Genomic DNA, 21,107 nt, shown 5'->3' on the forward strand with positions numbered 1-21,107 from the left:
CCTTCTCCAGCTGCCAAACGAGGGATGGTGTGTCAGATGCATCCAAGATGTTGCTAGAAGTGTCACACCCCAAATCCGGGTATGACCGGCCGTGGCCCACAGGGACTTAGCCCAAGGCACACGTAAGCCTAAACACGAATCCAATCACATTGAACAACTGAACAATAGTCCAATAATAAATAACCAAAACTCAATCCAGACATGCCACAATTATAAACGGCAAAATCAACCGTAATCAAAAGCCATCCAAACTTATGGGATATAAACAACCCACATATCAAAAATAATCCTAAATGAACTTCGATAAGAATAAATATAAATATGCACAAACTTGACATAACACTCTAAACTAAATGAATGCCCTAGAGGTCCATGCAATTGAGTCCCCGCTACGCCATGAGTCCACTCTAAGTCCTTCTAACACCTGGAAATGGTAAACAACTAAGTCAGCTGATAGCTCAGTGAGTAGCAACATGGATAGTAAATACAGTTTTGAAAACAGGGTTCAATTCCAAAATAAGATATATATCACAGAAACTAGATTGACATACAGTTTGGGAAATACAATCTGTTTAAAAAAGAAGGTTCCACAATTCAACACTTAAAATACTCATGTCTCGCAAGAACATGATAAACGACATTTTTCACTTAAAACAGATTATAACATGAACACCAATAATTTTCTGGGTACCAATAAAAACAAATAATCTGCCACACAATTCTCAAGGCTATAAGCCCCGTTGGATCCAATATCGAACTAAGAGTCATCCTCAGGGTGGCACCTGGGCCTTTTCTCAAAGACGATCCGATTGAAGGTCACCTAGTTGTTTTTAAAGGTCTGTTCCTTACAATCGTTGAGCACTAGAGTCATCACGGCCCAACCCGGATCTGTTCCCTAGTGGCCAGAGTCACCACACACAGTGGAATAATTTCCCTGGACTAAATACACACATGGTCCCAATAATCAATACACATCAGTTTCGCAAAACATGGTAGTTCATCATTATAAACATGAGACCAAAACAAATAGTTTACAGTATGCCAAGTTCACACATGTTTCAGAAATAATTTGATTCAATTGATAATATAATAATTTATCAAAACAGTTTAATTATGAAACAACAATTTAATTTTTCCAACAGTTCAGGGTAGGGGAACATTTATAAAAATATGTAGCATGAAACTACTCACCTGAAACGCAATAATATAATCCTCGAATAGAGTGTAAAAGTCCAACTAGTGGCCTGAACCAAGTATAAAAACTACGCGTCACAACTAATTTAAAAATACTAAAAAAAATAGGAACTAAGTAACCTCAAACTAAAACGCACTAACACGGCTCAACCCAACTCACCGTTACTCTTAAATATTACCTAAGTTCATATTCTTCAAGGTCTAAAATCACCCAAGACATAGATTCCGATCGAAACTTAACTAAAAATAACTTTAAGATGAAACAGTGTTTTAAACAAGTTTTCCCAATCTATTCACTAACTTTGAAAATTACAAAACCCACTCCACGCTATTCGAAAAATTCCAATAACCTCCAGATATAATCTAATATATCCTAAGTTTCAAACCCAACTGGTTTCACTTGATTTGCTTATCAGAATAATTTTCTACAATTTATTATATCCAAACAGGTTGTTTTCTGCAGCACTTTAAAGAAATTGACGGTTCTCTTAATATACACGAGAAATCAATGCAAGGCCAAAAACGTATGAAACTAGACTCGTAACCGGTTCTAATGACACTAATTTGATAATTTTTGGATTTATACCCAAAGAGAACAACAATCCCGAATTTACTGTTTCGGACTGGTTTGCTGGACAGATTTGAATACCTCAATTTATATGGATTTCGACTCCCAAAAATTATGAAAAAATTCAGATATGCAATTCAATGTGTAATTGATCTACTGTAAAAATTTCAGATTAAAATTCATCCGTTTGATATGGTTTCTTGATTTTTAAAGTTAGCGATTATGTGCAGAATTTTTGGACTAAGATTCACACCGATTCTTTATACATGAATTTAACTCCTTAGATTTCTTAACAGCATATATATATACACAAAATACATACACCTACAATCTCTCCATCAATGAATTAAATAACAATATTATTAGGATAAAGAACAAAGAAAGAAGAGAAGAAAACCTAGGAAGCCACACAGCACAACACACCCAAAGCTCTCCTTCTTGGCTACAACAATAATCTTGATGATTGAAAAACCCCTCTCTTTTCTTCATAAACCCACGGCTGCTAGGGCTGCTAGTGTTGTGGAAAACAATTATAACAAGAGTTAGGGTTTGTGTTTATTTTATTTTATACTAGTTGTGGGCACACTTAGGTCAAATAGATAGATAAATATACAAAATACATATATAAGTTACATGCAATTCAAATGGTAAAAGTCTAACTTATTAATTTTGTGGTCTAGAGTTCAAGTCACACCCTCTTCTCTATTTTTTTTTTTTTAATAATAAATCTTGCTTCTCAATCAATGACTTTCACCATAAATTTATTTTAGGTTTAAAATTAATTAAAAGATCCTCTAATAATATTTAATTTGCACTTAAAGATTCATAATAAAATATTTGAGATTTGTAAAATTATTATTTAATTATTTACTTAATTTTTATATTCGGGTTCTCACATTCTCCCCCACTAAAAAAAAGTTTCGTCCTCGAAACTAACCTGAGTAAATCATGAGAATAGATGTGGGTACTTCTCGTGCATCTCGTCCTCGCATTCCCAAGTCGCCTCTTCAACTAGATGATTACGCCACAGTACCTTAACCAATTTAATGACCTTTGTACGCAACATTTTCTCTTTTGAATCCAAAATCTGAACAGGTATCTCCTCATACGAAAAAATCATTTCTAATCTGAAGCGACTCATAATCTATCACATGCGACGGACTGTGCACATATTTCCTCAGCATAGACACGTGAAACACATTATGCACTCCTGCCAACCTAGGGGGTTAAACAACACGGTACACAACCTCACTAACCTTCTCTAATACCTCAAATGGTCCAATGTATCTAGAACTCAACTTTCCTTCCTTTCCAAACCTGATGACTCCTTTCCATGGTGATACTTTCAAGAATACCATATCCCCCACATGAAACTCTAAATCTCTCCTACGATGATCAACATAACTTTTTTGTTTACTCTGAGCAGTCAATAATCTCTCTCTAATGGTGATAATTTTTTGTGTAGCATCCTCCACCAAATTAAGTCCTAACATTTGCCTCTTACCAACCTCATACCAGCACAAATGAGACCTACACTTCCTCACATACAAAGCCTCATAAGGCATTACTCCCAAACTAGAATGATAACTATTATTATACGCAAACTCCATGAGCGGCAAATAATCATCCCAATTACCTCTCCACTCCAAAGCATAAGCCCTTAACATATCCTCAATGATTTGAATAGTCCTCTCCAATACCCCATCTGTCTAAGGGTGATAAGCTGAACTAAAATTTAACCAAATACCCATAACTGACTGTAACGCACCCCAAAACTTAGACACAAAACGAGGGTCCCGATCTGACACTATTGACACAGGTGCACCATGCAATCTAACAATCTCCTTCACATAAAACTGTGCAAATCGAGCTAGAGAATAGTTCATCCGAACTGCAATAAAATGTGCTGACTTGGTTAATCTATCAACAACAACCCAAACTGCATCGTGATTACTACTAGTACAAGGTAAACCACACACAAAGTCCATGGTATCATGATCCCACTTCCACTCTGGTATAGGTAAGGGTTGTAGTTTCCCCGCAGGTTTCTAATATTCTACTTTAACTTGTTAACACACCAAACACTGAGCCACAAATTCTGCAATATCTCCCTTTATACCATTCCACCAAAAATGTTCATAAAGATCCCGATACATCTTAGTACTTCCAAGATGAATGCCATAACTATAACTAGAACTATGTGCCTCTGCCATAATCTCCTTCCTCAAATCACAACCAACAGAAACACAAATTTGGCTACGGAATCTAAGCAACCCGTCATCACTAACCACAAAGTCTACATTCTTACCCTCTGCCATCTCTCCTTTAATACGCTCACACTGGTGGTCAATCTCCTGTGCTAAACGAATCCGTTCTCTAAAGGTTGGCTGAACTGTCAATTGACTACAATAAGCCCTATCACCAGGCGTAACAATCTCAAGCCTCAAACGTCTCATGCCTTCCACAAAACAACTCTTAATACACAAAGCAGCTGTATCTCCAATTGCGACCTTCTTACTCAAGGCATCCGCCACTACATTTCCTTCCCTGGATGATACAAAACATTTATATCGAAATCTTTTAGTAACTCAAGCCATCTTCTTTGCCTCAAATTTAGTTCCTTCTGTGTGAAAATATACTTCAAACTCTTATGATCAGTGTAAATCTCATATGACTCTCCATAAAAATAATGTCGCTAGATCTTAAGAGCGAAAATCATTGTTGCTAGCTCCAAGTCGTGCGTAGGATAATTTCTCTCATGTACTTTCAACTGTTGTGACGTATAAGTAATCTCCTTCCTATGCTGCCTGGGCACACATCCTAAACCTTGTCGTGAAGCATCACTATAAATCACAAAACCACCACCATCAGTACATAAGGCAAGGATTGGAGCTAATATCAACCTTTGTTTAAACTCTTAGAAGCTACACTCACAATCATCATTCCACTCAAACTTTACCTCTTTCCTAGTGAGGTTTATAAATGGCAAAGCAATACAGCAGAATCCTTCCACAAACTGTCTATAATATCCAGCAAGCCCTAGAAAGCTACGTACCTCTGTCACAGAAATAGGTCGCGGCCAATCAATAATTGCTATCACCTTCGTGCTATCCATAGATACCCCATCTTTACTCACTACATAGCTCAAAAAGGATACACTGCTCAACCAGAATTCACACTTCTTAAATTTTGCATACAGTCTCTTCTCCCTAAGGATCTAAAATACTACCCTCAAATACTGCTCACGCTCCTCTTTACTCCTCGAATAAATTAGGATATCATCAATAAAAACTACCACAAATTTTATCCAGTTGGGGTTTAAATACTCAGTTCATTAAATCCATGAATGTGGCTGGTGCATTTGTGAGACCAAAAGGTATCACCAAGAACTCATAATGCTTATAACGGGTTCTAAAAGCAGTCTTAGGAACATCCTCATCCTTTACTTTCAACTGGTGATAGCCTAACCTCAAGTCAATCTTAGAGAATACTTGAACTCCCTACAATTGGTCAAATAGGTCAACAATACGTGGCAAAGGATACATATTCTTCACTGTGACTTTGTTCGGTTCTCAACAATCAATACACAACCTCATAGACCCATCATTCTTCTTCACAAACAACACATGTGCTCCCCAAGTTGAAACACTAGGCTTAATAAAACATTTCTCTAACAACTTCTATAACTAAGTTTGAAACTCCCTCAACTCCAATGGTGCCATTGTATAGGGGACTTTAGAAATAAGTGTTGTGTTGGGACCAAGTTAATGAAAAATTCTACCTCGCGATCTAGAGGAAGTCCAGGTAGATCCTTTGAAAAAACATCAACACAATCACTCACTACAGGCAACTCCTCTAACTTCTATTCTGACAGTTCAATACTCACCACACAAGCTAAATAATCATTACACCCTTTACTTAACATTCGATTAGCCTAAAAGGAAGAAGTAAAACAGATAGAAGACCCTTTCCTATCCCCCTGGAAAAAAAACTCAAGTTGTCCCAGCATAGCAAAAACTACTCCCATTCTAAAACAATCAATAGAAGCATAATGCTTCGTCAACAAATCCATCTCCAAAATCACATCAAAATCCTTCATATCTAAAGAAATCAAATCCACTAGAAAAATCCTACCATCCATCTTTATCTGACAAGATCTACAGACATCTCTCAACACTACTGTTTCTCCTAATGGATTACACACGGTAATACAAACATCAAAGGCTCACAAAGAATCAAAAATCCGTGTAAATATCTAGGTACCAATGCTTAACCTCAAACTGAAATCAAGAAAGATTCAACACAAGTTTAAACAAAACTAACTTAACCAAACACTACTAAGGACTATAAGGACTCGGACCTCGTCTAAATGATGAAATGCAAGATATGTAACTCGATAAATCTACAGCTCTGATACCACAATTCATTCTTCTTAATATACACGAGCAATCAATGCAAGGCCAAAAACGTATGAAACTAGACTCGTAACCGGTTCTAATGACACTAATTTGATAATTTTTGGATTTATACCCAAAGAGAACAACAATCCCGAATTTACTGTTTCGGACTGGTTTGCTGGACAGATTTGAATACCTCAATTTATATGGATTTCGACTCCCAAAAATTATGAAAAAATTCAGATATGCAATTCAATGTGTAATTGATCTACTGTAAAAATTTCAGATTAAAATTCATCCGTTTGATATGGTTTCTTGATTTTTAAAGTTAGCGATTATGTGCAGAATTTTTGGACTAAGATTCACACCGATTCTTTATACATGAATTTAACTCCTTAGATTTCTTAACAGCATATATATATATACACAAAATACATACACCTACAATCTCTCCATCAATGAATTAAATAACAATATTATTAGGATAAAGAACAAAGAAAGAAGAGAAGAAAACCTAGGAAGCCACACAGCACAACACACCCAAAGCTCTCCTTCTTGGCTACAACAATAATCTTGATGATTGAAAAACCCCTCTCTTTTCTTCATAAACCCACGGCTGCTAGGGCTGCTAGTGTTGTGGAAAACAATTATAACAAGAGTTAGGGTTTGTGTTTATTTTATTTTGTACTAGTTGTGGGCACACTTAGGTCAAATAGATAGATAAATATACAAAATACATATATAAGTTACATGCAATTCAAATGGTAAAAGTCTAACTTATTAATTTTGTGGTCTAGAGTTCAAGTCACACCCTCTTCTCTATTTTTTTTTTTTTTTAATAATAAATCTTGCTTCTCAATCAATGACTTTCACCATAAATTTATTTTAGGTTTAAAATTAATTAAAAGATCCTCTAATAATATTTAATTTGCACTTAAAGATTCATAATAAAATATTTGAGATTTGTAAAATTATTATTTAATTATTTACTTAATTTTTATATTCGGGTTCTCACATTCCTTCTTTTTTAAACAGATTGTATTTCCCAAACTGTATGCCAATCTAGTTTCTGTGATATATATCTTATTTTGGAATTGAACCCTGTTTTCAAAACTGTATTTACTATCCATGTTGCTACTCACTGAGCTATCAGCTGACTTAGTTGTTTACCATTTCCAGGTGTTAGAAGGACTTAGAGTGGACTCATGGCGTAGTGGGGACTCAATTGCATGGACCTCTAGGGCATTCATTTAGTTTAGAGTGTTATGTCAAGTTTGTGCATATTTATATTTATTCTTATCGAAGTTCATTTAGGATTATTTTTGATATGTGGGTTGTTTATATCCCATAAGTTTGGATGGCTTTTGATTACGGTTGATTTTGCCGTTTATAATTGTGGCATGTCTGGATTGAGTTTTGGTTATTTATTATTGGACTATTGTTCAGTTGTTCAATGTGATTGGATTCGTGTTTAGGCTTACGTGTGCCTTGGGCTAAGTCCCTGTGGGCCACGGCCGGTCATGCCCGGATTTGGGGTGTGACAAGAAGGGTTTACACTCAGTTTGTCCCCGATCATGGAAATGGTCAGGTTATCCCCCAAGCTCTCTGAGTCAATCGGAGGATCCGAAAGGAAACATGCCAGTGCTACTCCTACTTCAAGCTCGTTGCTGTTGGAATCATTTTATATTGTATATCAAATTTTATCACTGCATTAGCAAAAGTAAGCAAATCCATCATTGTATAGAAAATGAACATGAAGATGTGATTATTATGAACTTGAATATCAATCATAAATTAATACTGTATGATACACATTGAAAATAGCTTCAAGTCGAATTTTATAACTCAATTATAGTTATGAAAGAAGAAGGGAATCAAATCCATCATTATAACAAATTTTATCACTCAATTAAGAAAATTAAGCAAATCTATCATTCTTATAGCAAATGTTCTCACTAAATTGGGCAAAATAAGCAAATTTGTTATTGTATAGCAAATGAACATGAAGATGTGATTATTATGAAGTTGAATATCACTTAATATAATTATAAAAGAAGAACGGAAGATGAATATGACTCACGTTTGATTCGCATGTTTGTTGAAGACGAACTAAATAGGGAATATAGATCGAAATGGTGGAAGATTTGCTGGGGATCTGTTCAGAATCAGAATATAGATCGAAACAGAGGTGATTTCTTTGGAAACGATGAGAGATTCAGGGAAAATCTCTTCGTTTGTTTTGATTTCCAAATTGCAAATTGCCTCAGAATGGTTTCCAAATCATCTCAGAATAGTTTCTAAATCAGAACAATTGAGAAGGAGCGTGTGTGTCACGCGCACAGGGGAGAGCTCGTGATATCTTCTTTGCTTCACACATGTGGTGTGACATTGAGGGGGTAAAATTGGAAACTAAAATAGGGCAGGACTTGGTGGGTATTAATTTGTTTCAATGGGACCGGCTGGTAAGTCCTCCTAAAAAAAATATGAGAGATGATGTGATTTAAAATGAGTTAAAAGTTAATTTTTAACTTTGAACTGTGTTGTCAAATTGACCCGTAAAACTTGCTTTTGATTTGTTGGGGGTGATGGAGGAACAGACACGTGGAGAGAGAGTGTGAGTGTTATGTGTGATTTTGGCCTCTTAACAGAGTGGACGGAAAATAAACGGATTGTTTGAATTGTTATCAATTTAAAAATGTAGGGTTTAATCCATTATCAGGGATAAACCCTAAGGTTTTTTTATGTAATTTTTCTTATTTTTTGTATAGAAAAATGATATATTTATAATTTTCAAAATAATAATAATAAAAAATAAAAACCCAAAAGATTATTCATGATTATGCTATGAAGTCAACGTCGACTTCTTAGCCCAATGATTCCCTGGTGGAACTCTCGAAATTAACAATTATAAAGCCAGCTATTTTCGTTATTAATCTGGGAGGACAACTTACGCTAGTGTTCTAGGTATTGTGTGAATCTAGTTCATATGGTTCTAATTAAATTAATTTTATATTTGAGTTTTTTATATTGTATGAATTTAATTCAATTAATAATAGTTTTTTCGAAATTGAATTTTGATGTCTTAATGAGAGTATTTGACTTAGTTGTTGTGTTGCAGGGTGATGATTTATGGATAAGATATCAATATGTTATAATAGTTGGATTTAATTTCTATCAAGTTTTATTAAAAATAAGTCTTAATAAAATTGTCGTTAAAATTATTTTTTTGTGACGATTTTTTACATATATCGTTAAAAATTGACAATTAGTGACTTTTTTTTTGTCACCGTTTTTATAAAAGGGATTTTTTTTAGGGTCCATAGTATTAAGATTTTATAGTATAAAAGACATTCAATATTTTCATAATGTCTAAGTTCCCTTAACATCGATCTAGAAAATTTCTCGACTTTCCAAAGAATATCTCTGGATTCAAACTAGAGAAAATTGAAATTTCTTTGGTTTTGTTCACAGAGAATTGAAATTTTTCTGCCTCTGTCTACGAATTTCTCTGTGTTTGTTCACAATTTTAAACCAAAGAAAATTGTTTTAAGCAAAAACTAGAAAAAATTGTTTTAACCAAACCAGAGAAATTTTAGCACAAATTTCTCTGTGTTTGTTCACAATTTTAAATCAGAGAAAATTGTTTTAAAGAAACTAGAAAAATTTTAGCACAATGATTTTAAACCAGAAAAAATTATTCTAACCAAACTAGAGAAATTCTAATCAAACCAAATTTCTTTGTGTTTGTTCACAATTTTAAATCAGAGAAAATTGTTTTAACCAAACCAAAAAAAATTTCCCTGATGAGAGAAAGAGAGAGAGAGAGAGAGGAGAAGATGAGAGAGAATGAGAAAATAGGTGTTCTCAGAATTGACCACAGCTTGCTTCTTAGCAATCTGAATTACAAAATTCAATCCAGGGAAAATTACCCAAATAAGCAAAATTCAATCACCCAAATAAGCAACAACAACAAATTCACAAAATTACAAACAATGATCACAACTAGAGAAAATTCACACAGTTCCCACATCCAGAGAAAATTCACACAGTTCAGAGAAAATTCAATATGATTTGCTCACTATTTTTTCTCTAGAGACATCAGAATTCCCTTCGAATTTCTCTGAGTGTGTTTATGTGTTTATGTTTAGAATTTCTTCGGACATTTTCACTTAAATTTCTTTAGACACATCACAATTCCACAGTGTTTGAGAAAATTCGCATAGTGACCATAGCCAGAGAAAATTTATACAATGACAACAATTAGAGAAAATTCATAATGTTACAAACAGTGACCATAACCAAAGAAAATTCACACAGTAGAGAAAATTCATACAGCCATAAAAAATTTATACAGCCAGAGAAAATTCATAAAATTACTAGCAATGATCACAACCAAAGAAAATTCATACGATTCCCACATCCAGAGAAAATTCACAAATTCACACAGTCCAGAGAAAATTCAATTTAATTTGCTCACTATTTTCTCTATGTTTTGACCAAGGAGCGTGAAACACACCTTAACAAACAAGTTTCATCATCCTCTTCACAATCTCCTTTTCCACCTCAATAATGGTAAGATCTCTACCATCATCATCATCATCACTATTTTCTCTGGTGCCCTTCTATTTGATAGGGCATAGTTTCGAGAAACCGAACTAGTTGGTGTAGCAGTAGGGCCCAGAGAAGTTGAAAATGGCTTTGGGGAGAACTTTTCATTGCAATTCCCCATTAAAGAAGCTGATGATTTGAAGCCAATGCATGAAGAACTCGAACTTCTTGAGGAACAAATCTCCAATAGTATCGCAATGAGATCAAGCCGTCAAACGGAACGAAAAGCCAGAAGAACAAAAGTAGCAGAGAAGCTTGGGACACTCCTGACAATGACAATGAAGTTGAAGGTAAATTAGTTATTCATCTAAGGATCTTAGAGTATAAAAAGAAATATTATAGACCTTTGTTTATTATTAAAACTTGGAGATGGATGTTAGACTAAATTTCTCTTTTATAAATTGTTGTTAAAACTTATAATTAGTGACGTTTTTCTGTTACAAAATTTTCAAACTGTCACTTAAAGTTCAAACTTTAGTGACGCTTTTTTGTGACGATTTTTTTAAAACTTATAATTAGTGACATTTTTTTAAGACAATTTTCAAACTGTCGTTGAAAATTAACAATTAGTGATGCTTTTTTTTTTTAGTTTTTGCTGAAAAACGTCATTAATTCTTGTAAGACTCGTTGGATAATAAATCTATCCATTAAGATCTATCTGTAACTTCTCATGATTTATTTCTGTGTATAATTAACAATAATTGTTAGGCTTGGTAATTAATTAGGCCAGTTGTTGGGCTTGATAATTGGTTAGGTAGGTTTTGTTTTCGTTGACTAACCTATTGATTGAGATTAAAATAAATAAATAAACCCTAATTGGTTAGAGCAAGATATTTCTCCATCATCAATTGATGAACCACGGAGCAATAAACCTATCTGGCTGAAGTTAAGTGAACAAAAGGAGCCTGGGGGTGGACCATAGCCATACAACGAGTCTCATTTTAATAATTTGAGCCAGTCATATAGAGGTTCCCTTGTATACATCATTTAAAAATAAAAACAAAAATTATTAGACTAATTTGATAATTGTAATCACATAATTTTATCATAATTGTCTTCAATAAAACTGACAATGTATTGTCAAAATCACACTTGTCTTTTTTTTTTTTTTAAAGTCAAATTCGAGAAAAATATATAATTATAATTATTATTATTATTTACGAATAATTTAAACATAGGAACTTATAAAACAAATTCCTTAAATAATTGAAGTAATATCCGCAATAGGCCACAACCTAATTCTAAACCTCTAATATTCTATTTGGTTTGCTGGGATGAGATGCAATGGTTCTTTGGCTTCCCTATAAAATGATCATTCATTTCAATATAATGGTAACTGATAATTTTATTTCCAATGTATTTTTTATTATTATTTTTTTTTAGTGAACCCAACATAACAATAAACATTTGAATGATCGTTTCCTTCAACTTCATTTTAGTGAACCAAACATTACTTAAGAATCTCACCCCAAATACTACCCGTGGTCTTTCCCATAGAAATTGTGGTTGTTTCGACAAATGCTTTTATTTATTTATTTATTTTTTTTTATCAATAGAAATTTCTATTGAGGTAGGGAAAGCCAAACGACACTTGCAAAGGAATCCATTCCAACAAATAAAAGCTTTCACCAAACAAAGACAAAATCCTCAAAAGAAAGCACCAAAGAAAAGTTATGAATATATCTAGATGCAAAGCCCATACTGCGAAGCAAAAGTCGATCATAAGAATTCAACAATAAGACAAGTCAGAGATAAATACATAAGTTACGTCCATAGAGAGAGTAAGCAGCAATCACACACCAATGATGGAAACCCAGCCATCCAACCAAATACCAAAAAACAAAACAAACAAACAAACACACATACACACACACACACACACAAAAAAAAAAAGGAAGAAGACCTTCAATCCCCAGGCAATGGAGAGGTGGCGGTGGAAACGGCTATCGGAGGCAGATTTGGTGGAGATGAGGAAGTGTAGAAGGGGTGGAAGCAGAGCTAGTGACGGTGGGGTTGTGGATATAGCGATTTCGATTTTGACCTGACTCCTGTCGTATCCTGGACTCGGGTTTAATGGTTTCATATTGTTGTTCACATCTTACTTCCCTCGTATCTCTTTAAATTTGGCTATTGGATTGTTGTGTTGCATTTGGGACAGGTTAGTTGCTTAGTTTGCAAACTCTAGTTGCCCAGAATTTTGTTCCTCCATTCGAGCGGCACTTCTTCTGCTCGAATGGGCTTTGTGAACTCTTAATACTTTTGCAGGTCTGCAGAATTACTGAAATAGTGTATTCTACGCTCGAGCGGTGTTTCTTGCGGTCGAAGCAGGCTTAGCTCGAGAGGCCATTTTTGTGCTCAAGCGTTGGTCTGTTGTCTGCAAAACTACTAGGAGTGTGCATTCTGTGCTCGAGTGCCACTTCTTGCGCTCGAGCGGACTGTGCGTATATCAGTTCACAACAACCTCCTTCTACATCACGTTTTCTTCTATTTTTTTTCTAAAACCCTAGATCTAGAGCCTCTCTATCTAAATCTCACATTCTCTCTATATTTTCACCTAGATCCGTTGGTTTCTCTACCCTAGCATCTTTGAAAAAAAAGGTAGAGCATCTCAAGAGCTCCATTTTGATCCGAACAAAAGTCGATTTTGGCGTCTTTAAAGTTTTCTCCTTGCTTTCCTCGTCTTCTAACTTGAGGTTGGGACTTTCTACACTCTCCTATGAATTTTAACTTAGTTATTCGTTGATTGTGTAAATAATATTGGGATGTAGAGGATTTTAAACAAACCTAGGATTTCGATTTGAAATCAAAAAAGAGGTTTTCAAATGAAGCATTGAGAATGGTTGTGGGTGTAGATATGAGGATGTGTTGGGTTAAATTTGTTGATTTTGACACAAGGGTTGGATTTTGAAGGAAATAGGAGTTTTTCCCTAAAATGTCTCAGTTAATTATTTTATATAAATAATTGAAATTAGTATTGAAAATGTGAAATTGGATAGATGTTCATATAAATGGTGGAGTTAGATGCTTGTTATCTCTCACCTATGAGAATTTGGATAGTTTATCTGTTTTGGAGATTGTATATCTGTTTAAAAATATCTGTTTTGGGCTACCGGTGGAAGATAGCTATGATTTTTGTAGAAATTGCATGAGGATTAAGTGAATTGAAACTAATCTTTTATCGATTGTCATTGAATATGACTGTGTTTTTAATACATTGTATATGTATGATGTTTGAGAGGAGAAAGGAGATGTACTCCATGTTTGGGAGAAGAAAGGAGATGGACTCAATTGAATTAAGTTAGCCTGTGTGTCTAGGGTGAAAGTCCCAAAAACTGCGCGTGTATACATGGGTGTCGATTCCAGTGGACGAAATTTTCATAAAATGGCAAATTTGAATTGTTTGTTTAATGATTGTATTGGTTAGAGAAAAGCTGAGTTATAGCCTCAGTTGGGTTGTCTAGATAATAATAAATTTGACGCATGGATTGAGGCGAAATGAATTGTCATGAAATGAATTGAGATAAAATGGCTTGAGACACGAAACTTGGCATATGATGATCTTGTGACAATACGAATAATTTTATCATGGGCATTGTATATGCATATCATACTTATATCTTTGTTAAGATTCATATATTGTGCTAGATTATCTCTGATGGGCTTTGGCTCACCCTACTTAGGAAAAACACTTTTAGGTGCTGGTGATGTGCCTCCGCCAAGGACTTAGTTTAGGAGGATTGTAGAGCTGAAGGCTCAATTTCTGCTTATTTTGTATTTACTTTTTAGAAGCCTAGGGCATTATTTGTATTAAGCTTATGACTCATTTTATTGGAACCAAGCACGGTCATGGTAAGATGTAAGTCATTAGGGCATATGAATATCTATTTAGCTTTCATTTCTTATTACCTCTTGTAACACATGCAGTAGATTCAAGATAAACGATTTATGAATGTATATCGCATGTGTCACCTTTTGTATGTTAACTATGATTAATGAAAGCTTCTTATTTTATATATATCACATTGTACTAGTGTTTGGAGTTAGTTTATTGTAATTATTTTGGGGGCGTTACAACTTGGCATCAAAGTGTATCGGGTTTGAATACTTTAGATACATGGGAAGTGGCTAGTACCACAATGGGTTTGTCTCGCTTGATAGAGATTTTAGTATGTACAGTGTGCTTACATGGTAACATGCTTATGTGATTATATGAATATGAGATTTAATTCCTAAGATATTGATTGGGTCTACGGGTTTCTAGAAGTCTTGTTAGAAGAGCACTTGATCACTATTGTTTCTAACCGGAACTCTGGCAACGCCGCGGGACGGTCATTATCTAGGAAGGAAATTTGTATGTGCTTACGTAATTATGTGCTTAGGTCGAGTGAATTGTTGTTGTCCACTGCTTTAGGACGCAAGTGGATTAGCTTCGACATATTTGTAAATGTGCTAATCTATTTTGTTACCTTCATTAGAATGTTAGGACGTATACGTGGTAGTGGTAGTGGTAGGTGTGGTAGACGTGGTAAGCCTAGGAGGCATGAGTTGCCTTTACCGGATGAAATTCCGGCATAGGAAGAAGGGGTTGGTCAAGCCAATGTGGCCGAACCAATTGGTCAATAGGCTATGGGCGCCTTAGCCCGCGAAATGGCCGGAGCATTGCGAGAGTCTATGGACATTCTCAAGGCTAAGAGTCAAGTCCAGGCCCAAGTAACTGAGGAAGAGTCGTCCTTCTTGAAGCAGGAGTTTTTTCGGTCGAATTCGGATGAGTTTTTAGGTGATCCTAAGGAGCCACTAAAGGCAAATGAGTGGCTAGAGCATATAGTGAAAACGTTCGAGATGCTTGGCATCGAGGATGACCAGTTGCGAGTGATCTTAGCATCTTTCCAGTTGAAGGGAGATGCAGGTCAGTGGTGGAGGTATGTGCATGGGCGCATTGGGGCAACTTGGGAGGCTTTTGTCAGTGCCTTCCAGGACAAGTTTCTACTTTCCACTGTTAGGGAGAAGTTGAGATTAGTTCTCCAAGCTCAAATAGTTGAGCATACCTGTGGCCGAGTTTGAGGCCACATTTACTAGCTTATTGAGGTTTGCACCAGAACTCGTGGCGACAAAGAAGCGCTGTTGTTTGGTGTTTGAGAAGAGGTTGAGGACCAGACTAATGTTCAAAGTGATCGGGTCGATGATTAGAGATTACAAACGTCTTGTGGAGGCAGCGGCTCATCTTGAGACTGTAATGCAGATGGAGGAGAAGATGAGGGTCTCTAGGAGGAGTCAAGATATTCAGGAGGATAATAAGAGGCAAAGGGGTCCTACCCTACAACAGTCCTAGGGAACTTAATCAAGGTCCACTTTTCCAGTACCGAGTTTGGGTTCTGGGAGGGGTGGTCAGGGAGACTTGTTTCAAATGTAGTCAATTGGTCCACAAGTCTCTAGCTTGTCCGCAGAGAGGAGGAGGGCAATGGTCTGCATCGTCTTCGACTCATTCTTAGAGCCAGAGTTAAGGGAGAGGGTAGTTACTCACTTGTTATCAGTGTGGGCAAGCAGGGCACATGAAGAGATTTTGCCCTCAATTGGGTGCCACACTCGATTGTCTAGTTCAAGATAAACACAGAGCCACCAGCCTACACAGTCAGCACAGGCCTCGAGGGCCAATCAGGGAGCCTCTTTGGCTCCATCAGTGCATCAGGCTTATGCTCCGAGGGGTGAGCAAGTTGAGCAAAGACCTACAAGGCGTGTGTATGCTGTTATCGGGCCAGATCTTGTACCAACGCCTTCAGTAGTGAGAGGTAGCTTCTTGTTTTACAATTCAGTTACTAATATGTTAATTGATACGGATGCATCACATTCATTTATTTCGTTTGCATTTGCATTGGTTTTGGATTAAAGTTGGCTTAGTTAACATCTCCTATCTATGTAGAATCACCTATTGGTGATAAGGTTATTTTGAAGCAGGGGTGTTAGGGTTGTGACATAGAGGTTGCCGGTCACCAACTTCCTTTTGCATTTGTGTTGATTGATATGTCTAGTTTTGACGTTATATTGGGAATGGACTGGTTGTCATCTTATCGGGCTGTTATAGCCTGCTACCGTCAAAGGTTACGGTATGTACCTTAAGCGATGATTGCTTTTATTTCTTAGGGGATCGGGTAGATAGAGTCTTATCACCGATGTATGATCTGCGTGGACGGAGTGATCTTAGTTGCCTTCTTGCCAACTTCTTGAGTATTGAGTGTGATGAAGTCCGAGTTGAGTTGCCAAGGATAGTTTGTGAATACCTAGACGTTTTTCTGGAGGATCTTACTAGTTTACCACCTCACTGAGAGATCGAGTTCTCTATTGATTTAGTGCCTAGCACGAAACCGATTTCTATGGCACCATATAGATTTGCACCTGCCGAGTTGAGTGAGTTGAAGATTCTACTCCAAAAATTGTTAGACAAAGATTTTATCTGCCCCAATACTTCGCCTTGGGGAGCACTGACTCTTTTTGCCAAAAAAAAAGATGGTGCATTGCGACTTTGTATAGATTACCAGAAGTTGAACCGAGTAACTGTTAAGAACAAGTATCCAATGCCTCATACAGATAATTTGTTTGATCAGTTGAAGGGGTCTTGTTGCTTTTCTAAGATAAACCTGAGATTGGGTTATCACTAGTTGAGAGTAAAAGAGGAGGATATTCCGAAGATAGCATTTTGTATGCGGTATGACCATTACGAGTTTCTAGTGATGTCCTTTGGGCTAACCAATGCACCAACTGTATTTATGGATTTGATGAACCGGATCTTCTGTGAGTTCCTAAACCGTTTCGTGGTCGTCTTTGTGGACGACGTCTTGATTTACTCATCCTTTGAGGAGGAGCACGAGGAACACTTGCGAGTGGTACTTGAGTTGCTTAGAGCCCACAAACTGTATGCTAAGTTTGGGAAGTGTGAGTTCTGGTTAAAAGAAGTTAAGTTCTTAGGCCATGTGGTATCCGGGGAAGGGGTGACTGTAGATTCATCCAAGATAGAGGCAGTGCAAGATTGGAAACCACTTAAGAATGCTTTCGAGATCCATAGTTTCTTGGAGTTGGCTAGGTACTATCATAGATTTGTGAAGGATTTAGCCTCACCATTGACTAGACTGACGAGGAAATGGATCAAGTTTGTGTGGAGTGAGACTTGTGAGAAGTCTTTTCAAGTACTTAAGGTTAGACTTACTACTGCTCCAGTTTTGATTATTCCATAGAGAGGTTTGGGTTATTTAGTGTATTGTGATGCCTCACGGGAGGGCTTAGGTTGTGTCTCGATGCAAGAGGGGAATATAGTACCCTATGGTTCGCGATAGTTGAAAACACAGGAGAGGAACTACCCTACTCAGGTGAATAGAGTTCATAGAAGATTACAATTTCGAGTTACATTATCATCCGAGGAAGGCCAATGTTGTGGTCGATGCCTTGAGTAAGAAACCTATTAGTAGTGTAGCTTGTATTGCCATCCAAGAATGGGAGATGTTGGGTGCTATTTGGGAGTTTGAGTTGCATCTTGGCGAGTCTGTTGAATCTGCAGCCTTGTTTTCGGTAGTTGCACAACTTACACTTGTGAACCGAGTGATAGAAGCACAGAAGGGTGACCTTAAGATAGAATCCCTCCGGGAGAAGATTTCTAGTGGGAAGGTAGAAAGAGACTTGAGCGTGTACTCCAACTCGAGTGTTAGATATCTTGACCGTCTCTTTGTGCCAGAGTCTTTTTGGGAGAAAGTACTCCGAGATTTTCACCATTCATACCTTGTGGTGCATCCGGGAGGCACAAAGATGTATCACGACCTTTGTCGCCAATTTTGGTGGAAGGGAATGAAGAAGGATGTGGCCGCGTTTGTGTCAAGGTGCCTTACTTGTCAGTAAGTGAAGGTCGAGCATCAAAGGCCAGCGAGTTTGTTGCAACGCTTGCCTATAGCCTAGTGGAAGTGGAAACATGTCACGATAGATTTTGTTGTGGGCCTTCCGAGGACTCAACGGGGTAATGATGCCATTTGGGTGGTAGTTGACCGGTTGACTAAGTCGGCGCACTTTATACCTATACGTGTGAGTGAATCGGTAAATTATCTTTCCGACCTTTATATTAGGAACATAGTGAGATTGCATGGAGTTCCAGTGACGATTGTGTTTGATAGAGATCCGCATTTTATGGCTCGGCTATGGCAGAGCCTATAGAGTGCCGTAGGCACAAGATTGATTTTTAGCACTACGTATCATCCTCAGATTGACGGGCAGTCCAAGCGTACTATTCAGATCATTGAGGATATACTTTGGGGTTGTGTCCTTGACTTTAAAGGTTCGTGGGAAAGGCATTTGCCCTTAGTGAAATTTGCCTATAATAATAGCTTTCAGTCGAGTATTAGCATGACACTATTTGAGGCCCTGTATAGCTGATCGTGTAGATCTCCTGTGTATTGGGCGGAGGTGGGTGATGCACCAATGTTGGGTCCGGAGTTAATCCGGGAAACGACAGAGAAAGTTACACTTATCCGTAAGAGGTTGGTTACTGCCCAGAGTCGTCAAAAAAGTTATGCCGACCGTAGGAGGAGACCTTTGTCTTTCGAAGTGGGAGACCATGTATTCTTGAAGATATCACCTAGAAAAAGTTTGATGAGATTTGGGAGGAGTGAGAAGTTGTCCCCTTAATTCATTAGGCCTTTTGAGATCCTTGAGCGGATTGGAGAGGAAGCTTATCGTTTGGCCTTGTTGCCACAGCTTTACAGGGTTCATGATGTGTTTCATATTAGCATGCTTCAAAAGTATGAACCAGACCTATCGCACTTGTTAGACTGAACCGACTTAGAGGTAGATGAGAATGTCTCGTATGAGAAGAGACCGATGAGGGTCCTGGATACTCAAGACCAAGTGTTGGGAGGCAAGATAATTCCTTTGGTCAAGGTATTGTGGAAACATCATGGGGTTGACAAAGCAACTTGGGAACGTGAGTTGGAAGTTCGTGAGAAGTATCTGGACTTAATTGTTGATGTTTGAACACGTATTGGAATTTTGATTATGTTAATGAAAAATGAAAGTATTATATATGGTTTGAGAATGTGAAAACATTGTATATGTTGTATATGTTTTGGAAACATGAGTTTAATGTGAACAATGCATATGTTTTAGAAAATGTGAATTGTATATTCAATACTAATAAATTGTTCATCTTGTTGATGAGAATGGATGATCGAGGAATGGGTCATGATGATAGAAATGATTGATGATCATTATTGTAATTGGTTGAAGCATAACTTTAAAACTTGATTTGAAATTTCATGGACAAAATTCCTTAAGGGGGGGAGGTTATAGCGATTCCGGTTTTGACCCGACTCCTGTCGTATCTCGGACTCAAGTTTCATGGTTTCATATTGTTGTTCACATCTTGCTTCCCTCGTATCTCCTTAAATTTGTCTATTGGATTGTTGTGGTTGCGTTTGGGACAGGTTGGTGGCTTAGTTTCCAAACTCTAGTTGCCCAGAATTTTGCTCCTCCAATCGAGTGGCACTTCTTACGCTCGAGCGGCCTTGTCAACGCTCAGTGCTTTTGCAGATCTGCAAAACTACTAGGAGAGTGTATTCTACACTCGAGTGGTGTTTCTTGAGCTCGAGCGAGCTCAGCTCGAGCAACCATTCTTGTGCTCGAGCGTTGGTCTGTTGTCTGCAAAACTACTAGGAGTGTGCATTCTACGCTAGAGCGTCACTTCTTGCACTCAAGCTGAACAACTTATTGTGTCTGACGCTCGAGCATCACTTCTTGCGCTCGAGCAGACTGTGCGTATATCAGTTCGCAACAACCTCCTTCTACATCACTTTTTCATCTCTTTTCCTTCCAAAACCCTAGATCTAGAGCCTCTCTCTAGAACTCACCTTCTCTCTATATTTTCACCTAGATCCGTTGGTTTCTCTATCCTAGTGTCTTTGAAAAAAAAGGTAGAGCATCTTAAGAGCTCCATTTTGATCTGAACAAAAGTCGATTTCGTTTCAAGTTTTCTCCTTACTTTGTTCGTCTTCTAACTTAAGGTAGGGCCTTTTCTACACTCCCCTATGAATTTTAACTTAGTTATTCATTGATTGTATAAATAATGTTGGGATGTGGAGGATTTTAAACAAACCTAGGATTTCGATTTGAAATCAAAATAGAGGTTTTCAAATGAAGGCATTGAGAATGGTTGCGGGTGTAAATATGAGGATGTATTGGGCTAAATTTGTTGATTTTGACAAAGGGGTTGGATTTGGAAGGAAATGAGAGTTTTGCCCTAAAATGTCTTAGTTAATTATTTTGTATAAATAATTGAAATTAGTATTGGAAATGTGAAATTGGATAGATGT

The 21,107-nt window shown here is 36.9% G+C and overlaps 1 long non-coding RNA gene across 1 annotated transcript; it reads right to left on the minus strand.

The window, feature by feature from the left end:
- Window positions 1–129: 129 nt before the first annotated feature.
- LOC145799336 (uncharacterized) lies at window positions 130–2,811 on the minus strand. The gene is made up of 2 exons (XR_014341251.1): window positions 2,160–2,811; window positions 130–1,244 (listed from the first exon to the last, which is right to left on the minus strand). It is a non-coding gene; the product is annotated as an uncharacterized LOC145799336 (long non-coding RNA).
- Window positions 2,812–21,107: the final 18,296 nt, after the last annotated feature.

The sequence above is a fragment of the Camellia sinensis genome, chromosome 9, assembly GCF_055761805.1.
Source record: "Camellia sinensis isolate YWXY chromosome 9, ASM5576180v1, whole genome shotgun sequence".
NCBI lineage: Eukaryota > Viridiplantae > Streptophyta > Magnoliopsida > Ericales > Theaceae > Camellia > Camellia sinensis.